The following is an 8,025-nucleotide window of genomic DNA, read 5'->3' as shown; positions in this document are numbered from 1 at the left end:
TTTATACTCTTTCTAGTTCTTTCTCGTTGTGAGATGTTACAATATCACTCCCTTGGGAACATTCATCCTCGGATGAGATTAGTCTTACTATACTTAGGGTAGTAACATCAAGTTCAAAATTCCACTAGCAAATGCAACCAAACAACATATTTACTTAAAATTAGATAGTACTAAGAAGAAAATTAGTATCTTCGTCTACATTTTCTCTGGATTCAAAGATATGTGGATATCTTTTCTTCATGTCCTATTCAGCTTCCCAAGTAGCTTTTTCAACAAATTGTTTTCTCCAAAGGAACTTACCTAATGCTACCTCTTTTGTTCTCAACTTACAAACTTGGCGATGTAGGATTTGCACCGGAATCTCCTCATAAGACAAGTCATATTTGATCTTAATATTCTCAATTGGAATGATCAAAGATGGATCACCCATGCACTTTTTCAACATGGAGACATGAAACACTGGATGGACCACTGCTAACTCTTGTGATGGCTCCAATACATAAGCTACATTGTCAATTCTCTTGGCTATGTGATAAAGTCCAATATACCGTGGATTAAATTCCCCTTGTTACCAGACCTCATAACACCCTTCATGGGTGAAACTTTCAGATATACCCAGTCACCTACTTTGAACTCTAATGGTTTTCCCCTAGCATCAGTGTAGTATTTTTGATGACTCTGCGTTGTTTTCAACCTCTTTTTAATTACCTTAACCTTCTCCATAGCTTGGTGAACTAAATTTGATTCTATCAAACCTGCTTCACCAACCTCAAGCCATCCAATAAGAGATCTGCATCTTCTCCCAAGAAGAGCTTCATAAGGAGCCATTTGGATGCTAGAGTGGTAATTGTTGTTGTAAGCAAACTCGATGAGAGGTAGGTGATCATCCCAATTTCCCTTGAAATCAATAACATATCTTCTAAGGTCTACATAGTACTCTCTACATGACTGTCTGTCTGAGGATGAAAGGCAGTACTCAAGTTCACCATCGAACCCAAACCTTTCTGAAAAATATTTCTAGATTTGTGTAGTAAATTGTGCACCTCTATATGAAATAATAGAGACTGAAACTCCATGAAGCCTTACCATTTCTTTAATTTAAAATGTATGATAATCCTCTCGAGAATGGGTAGTCTTTACTGTAAAAAAGTGAGCTAATTTTTATTCTACTGACAATCACCCACATAGAATTATGCTGCCTCCGAGACCTTTGTAACCCTGTGATGAAGTGTATATTAATCATATTCCACTTTCATTCCAGAAGTTCTATATTTTGAGCTAAACCTTCATGCCTTTGGTTCTATACTTTGACTTGTTGGCAATTCGTGCACTTGGCAACAAAGTTAGCAATGCTTTCTTCATACCTTCCCATCAATACCTCTCTCAAATTGCAGTACATATTTGTGGAACCCAAATGAACGGAATCTGTAGAGTTATGAGCTTATTCTATGATCCTATCTTGGAGTCCATCCACCATAGGTACACACAATCTAGCTTGATGTCTCAATACACCATCTTCCCCTTGTTCAAAAGCTAATACTCTTTGTTTATGAACATTTGACTTCAATTAAAGAAAAATGGGATCTTGGTCTTGCTTTTTCTTCTACTTCTGATACTAATGACAATTCAGCCTCATTTTTCACTACTATTTCTATTTCTGTGGAATCCATGAGTCGGACTCCTAAGAATGCAAGTTTATGCACATATTTTGCTAGTTCTTTCCTCTATTCTTCAAGTTGGGTGGTACTACCTATAGACAACCTGCTTAAGTCCTTAGCAACTACATTAGCCTTACTTGGGTGGTAATTATGCTCATGTAATAATCCATGAGCAATTCTAACCATCTCATTTGTATGAGATTAAGATATTTCGAGTGAACACATATTGTAGGTTCTTGTGATCAGTAAATATATCGACATGAATTATATACAAATAATGAAACCACATTTTCAAGGCAAAAACTACAACAACTAACTCTAAGTCATGGGTTGGGTAGTTCTTCTCATAAACTTTCAAATGTTTGGAGACATATGTTATAACCTTGTCATTCTGCATTAGGACACAACTCAAACCGACTCTCGATGCATTATAACACACTAAAAACCTTGAGTAACCTCTAGTAAATTCAAAGTCAGGGTAGTAGTCAACCTCTTTTTTAATTCCTGAAAGTTTTTCTCACAAGCTTCAGACCAATTAAACAAAACTGTCTTCTGAATCAACTTCGTCAAAGGAGATGAAATAGAAGAAATACCCTCAACAAACCTTATATAGTAACCAACCAAACCCAAGAAGCTGCTAATATCAGTTAGAGACGTGGATCTAGGCTATATCTAACTAACTTCTATCTTTTGGATATCAACTCTAATTCCATCACCGGAAACTATGTGGCCCAAGAAGGCCACCGACTTAAGACAAAACCCGCATTTTAAGAACTTAACATATAACATCTTATCTTTCAAAGTCTAAAGAACTATTTTTAGATGACTAGAATGATCTTTTTTATTCCTTGAATATATTAGTAGGTCATTATTAAAGACGATAACAAACATATCTAGATAAGGTTTGAATGATCTGTTCATAAAATCCATGAATGTTGCAGGCGCATTGGTCAACTTAAAAGACATGAACAAAAATTCATAATGACCATATCTTGTTCTAAAAGTTGTCTTTGGAATATCATATTTCTTAACTTTCAACTGATGGTAACCTGATTTTAGTTTAATTTTGGAGTAGCATGAAGCACCCTGAAGTTGGTCGAAAGAGATCATCAATCCTTGGAAGAGGATATTTATTCTTGATGGTAACCATCATTCTTTCTCACAAGTAAGACCGGAGCGCCCCAAGGTGAGATAATTGGTCGAATGAAACACTTATCTAACATATCTTTCAACTATTCCTTCAACTTTGCTGGTGCCATTCTATATGGAGGAACAAAGATAGGACAAGAATTTGGAATGATGTCTATGCCGATGTCTATTTATCTCTCAGGAGGGACTCTAATGGATCATCAAGAAAGACTTCTGGAAACTTTTTACTATAGGAACTGACTGGATTGGAGGTACCTCAGCACTTAAGTCATTAACCCAGACTAAGTGATGGATGCAACCCTTTGAAACTAACTTTCTAGCCTTAAGGTATGAAATAAACCGACTCTTATGCATTGTTGAGCTATTAGTTCACTCTATCACTTGCTCATTAGGAATCTAAACTTGACAACTCGAGTTCTACAATCTATTGATGCATAACAGGAAAGAAGTCAATCCATACCTAGAATGATATCAAAATCTACTATGTCTAAATCAACTAAATTATCCATGGTGAAAGTGGCTAATTAGGAATCTAAATTAACAACTCAATTTCTACAATCTATTGATGCATAACAAGAATAAAGTCAGTCCATACCTAGAATGACATTGAAATCTACCATGTACAATTCAACTAAATCAGTCATGCTATTCTTATGATTGATGGAAACTAGACAATCAAGATAGACTCTTTCTGCTAGAATGGACTCCCCAACAGGTCTAGAAACATAGAAGGGTTCACAAAGTTTTTCAGCGAGAATATCAAACTTATTTGCAATATAGGGGTTACAAAAGATAAAGTTGCTCCTGGGTCTAGAAAAGCATAAACATCAAAAGCAAAGACTTTGATCATACTAGTGACAACATCTGAAGAATTCTCTTGCTCTTGGTGACTCATGATTGCATAGAGGCGATTTGCTTCTCCGCCCGAATCGGAAGTAGATCCTCTAGGTGCAGCCCTTTTTGGTCGAGCAACTCATGAAGATTGGGCTCTATAGCCTAGATTTCCAGCACCCTGCTTATTTTTAGGACACTTTTTCATGACCCTCTTGACGACACTTGTAGCTTTCGGTTTTTCAATTATGACACTTACGTAAATGGTGCCTACCACACCTAGAACATACAAAAGCCCGACTAACTCTTTGTTTCACAGTGCCTTGAGACTGTGATGTCCTAACTTTGAAGTTCTGTGAATTCCAGCCATGATTCTCACCTTTGTTTCTGGGTGCAGGTGCACTAGTAGATGATGGTGCAAGTCCCTTTTGCTTTTGAAAGGACGGACAATTTGCTTTACCCGTTTGCTGCCGGACTCACCTATTGTATTGGCTTTGTTATTTCCTAAACCTTCTCTGTCCCTCAACTTCTCTTTCTCAACCTATTGCGCATAGACCATCAACCTTGATATGCCCATGTCGACTATCAACATTGTTGCCTGACCCTCTTTGCGTGAAGAACAACCCAACCCAGCAACAAAAAAACTCATCCTCCTCTTCATGTCCTTAACCATTTTCCGAGCATAACGAGATAGTTGGGTGAACATCAACCCATACTCATGCGCCCACTAAGAGAATCCTGCTTAAGTGTAAGAAATTTCCTTCTCTTAGCTTCTTTTAATTCTCGAGGAAAGAAACGCTACAAGAAAGTTTCTTCAAAACAGACCCAACTCGGATGTGGTGCATCCTCATATCTATCCTACTTCCACTTATCAAACCAATTCCAAGCAACACCCTTGAGTGGATATGCAGCTAGTTCAACCCTCTTAGTGTCAACAACATGCATGACATTGAACACCTTCGTAAGTTCGTCAATGACATTCTCTAGATCTTCAGTAGTGCTTGGACAAGTGAAACTTGGAGGGTTCATCCTCAAGAACTCATGAATCCTTGAAGTGGCAAAATCTGCTTGTTGAACTCTCCATTGTTGTCCAACTTGCTTAGTCACCGCTTATCTCAATTATCTTAATAGACTCAGAAAACTCAGCGTTAGTAACTTTCCCTTGAGGTTACATTTCAGGTGCATTGGGTAACTCTAGTTTATCTACATTTCTCCCAGTTGGATGACCTCTTTCTTCTCTTCGTGGAGGAATGGTTATCTTAACCACACGTAAGCGCAAATTAGAAGGAAACTTTTGGAGATTAACTCTAACGCACGAAAAGAGTGTGAAAAAGGTTAGATAGTTCCTAAATGTTGCAACCTCTTAATTATATATTTGGTGCACTTCACACCGATAACTAGGACTCTATAGACCCGGCTTTATAGAGTCTCTTGAATTCTATGCTCTGATACCAAGTTTGTCATGCGCCAAGCCTACACATTGGGTGGCACTAGCACTCGAAGATCATTGTTGGCCTCGAGCGGACCTTTGGTCTGTTTTTATTAACTCAAAGGAAGACTTAAAAAAAGATAAATAACACAAGGAAAATAACTTAAAAGTAATACTTAGACAAAGTTGAAACTCGGGTCTTAAACATTTACAAATGAAAAGAATAAGACTAGACAACTATAAAAGTTGTCTATGAAGCCTCTAGCACAAAGAGGGGTATTTGTACAAGATCCCCAACATCCTAACAACTGAAAACTAAAACAATAAATCCATGATGAAGATTACCTTCGCAATAAAGGGAAGCACACCAATTGACTCATAGATTCTCACCAAATCAACGGTACGTCGGATATTGATCCTAGTTACTTGCATTTGCAAGATAAGACGATGCAGTCTAACTGACATTAGTACATTGAATGTACTAGTATGCGAGTTGGAATGCTAAAACAACTTAATCTTGAAAAGGATTAACAAGGAAAAACTTACATTTACTTTGCTCAACTCAATATAAAGCATTAAAACACAACGATATATACATATATATATATATATATATATATAGAGAGAGAGAGAGAGAGAGATCGATATAAACTTTAAAGCAACAGAAAACAATCTTAGTTTATTAAAGATTAACTTTTGTGGGAGATTCTTAAACCAACAACCATCACTATGATCCTAATTGATGGTACAACATTTTATATCACGCGGTTAAAGACCATCCTATACCTTTCCATCAGTATAGGACCTTACTTACCTTAGTGGATCCACTAATTTAACTTAAGTGATCATCTTAAAAGTATGATCCTTTAATGTCAATGATGGATACATGGTTTAAGGAGATTTGAGTTATTATGAACTCGCATGCCCATATCAGTGCTCAATAGTACTCATAAAAGTATACTAAGCTTATGCATTGTTAAAACAACTTCTTTCTTTGGGTTACGATAATTGCTCTAAACTTAGCTTTATAAACTCTCTTGGAATCAAATTTCCCTTTTCTTGATCAAAATTCTTTTGGAGAATCTAAGTTCCTTTTATCTTAAATGTGAAAACATTTATAAACTCTCAGGGAATATTTAGTTCCCTTATAACTTTTGAGAAAGAACTCAACTCTTTACCTATCTTGAAACTTGAGTCATAAAAAACCTCTTAGGAAATACTTAGTTCTCTTATACCTTTTTGATAAATGAACTAAACTCTTCAATTTAACTTAACTTGAAACTTGAGTCTTATAAACAAGGTTAAAACCTTGTTAAATACTCTTAGAAATCTTTAAGAGTTTTACTTTGATTTGCATCTTAACTTCTAAACTTAACTCTTAACTTCTTTGACTTTGATAAATTTCTTTGAATTGTATTATGGATTCAAGGTTCATGATCTCATATTTACGAATGATTTCATGATGTTTAGATGTACGTTATAGAGTATTGGAATCAACTAAGAAACATAGGTATATCACTTAGGAACTAGTACGAAAAGGTGGGGGAAATGGGGAGAATTGGCGTCTCTAGCGCTTTGAGATGCGCGGGGCGCCACCCTTAAAATTTAGAGAGCATGGTGGGGTGCTCTAGCTGGCGCGGTGACCCAAGGCCCTACGGACAGACACTGGTCTTTGAGTCTCTAGCTAGCGCGGCGCCCCAACCCCTGTACGCAGGTGTTCTAGACTTTTCTCCTTCGTTTTTCATCTCTAAAACTTCTAAACTTCCATGGTTCTTTCCCTCAAACACTTAGGATCATTATTACTATCAATACCCAATATATTGAACCCGAAATCACACCCGTAAAAATGAATCATAACTTTAACAAAACCAATATTAAAATTTAACGAGAACTTCAACAATATTCTTTAAGAACTCAATTTCTTAACATTCAAATAGTTTAGAGTCGTTGAATTAAACAAGATTGGTCTGTGGGTAAACTAACCCAACACTATGTGATCTCACATACCTTTTTAGGGATCACGTTCGACGAATTCCACGGGCAAAGCTTAAGCATTCTTGATTTTTCTCCTCTTTTCTCTCTTCTCCAAGCCCTAGTGCGAATTTTTCTTTTTCTTAAACTGAACAAAGGTATGGTTTTACCCCAATTAGTTTCTAAAACTAATTAATTAAATTGGGTAAGGAAAAGACAATTGTTCCCTTCCCAAATCTCGATTGGACTTTCCTTAATACAACAACCCAACTTCTAAAAAAAAAGGCATAACTCACTCATACGATATCGAAATCGTGCAAAGTCAGTGGCGTTGGAGAGATTATTCTAACGACTTTCTATCGACGTCTGTAACTACCCCTAAATCATCCAGATATAGGAGTTATGGTCGTTTTAAGTTGACAAAAAATCAACTTTTGAATTAGTAAATTTTTCATATTTTCTTATTCTTTTCAAAAAAAAGTATTTTCAGATTTTAAACCTTTTTCTAGTTGTTTCTAGTTGCGAGATGTTACATACATTCTGTACATAAATAAAACACGACTTTTCAACTCCCTTTTAACTATTTCTTTGATTACCCAATCTATAAATACCAATATTTCTATGAAGATGTCGAATGTTCATTTTGATTTCTTAAAAATATATTGCATAGAAAAGATAATATCATGATATGACATTTACTTTGATGAAAATATTATTTTATCCTCTTTATTTTAGTATAAAAGTTTAAATAATGTCCAAACATTTTCAAGATTGTTATATTATTTTGATTTCAATTAATATTATTTTGATTTCAATTAATATTATTTTATCCGCTTTTGCTTATTCCTTCGTTTTTATTTTTTATAAAAGACATTATTTTCTTTTGCCTTAATCAGACCAATTTACTCTTTATTGTAATTTGTTGTTTCATATGTTAAATGTTTTCATTTTGCTATTTTCATTTTATCCTATTAAATAGTAAAGGGA

At 35.5% G+C, this 8,025-nt stretch overlaps 1 pseudogene; it reads right to left on the bottom strand.

Moving 5' to 3' along the window:
- Nucleotides 1–244: 244 nt before the first annotated feature.
- On the bottom strand, nucleotides 245–4,311 carry LOC138348126 (uncharacterized; annotated as a pseudogene).
- Nucleotides 4,312–8,025: the final 3,714 nt, after the last annotated feature.

The sequence above is a fragment of the Solanum lycopersicum genome, chromosome 4, assembly GCF_036512215.1.
Source record: "Solanum lycopersicum chromosome 4, SLM_r2.1".
In the NCBI taxonomy this organism is placed as follows: Eukaryota; Viridiplantae; Streptophyta; class Magnoliopsida; order Solanales; family Solanaceae; genus Solanum; species Solanum lycopersicum.
Note: the sequence above shows the minus strand (reverse complement) of the source record. Positions and strands in the feature narration are given on the sequence as shown.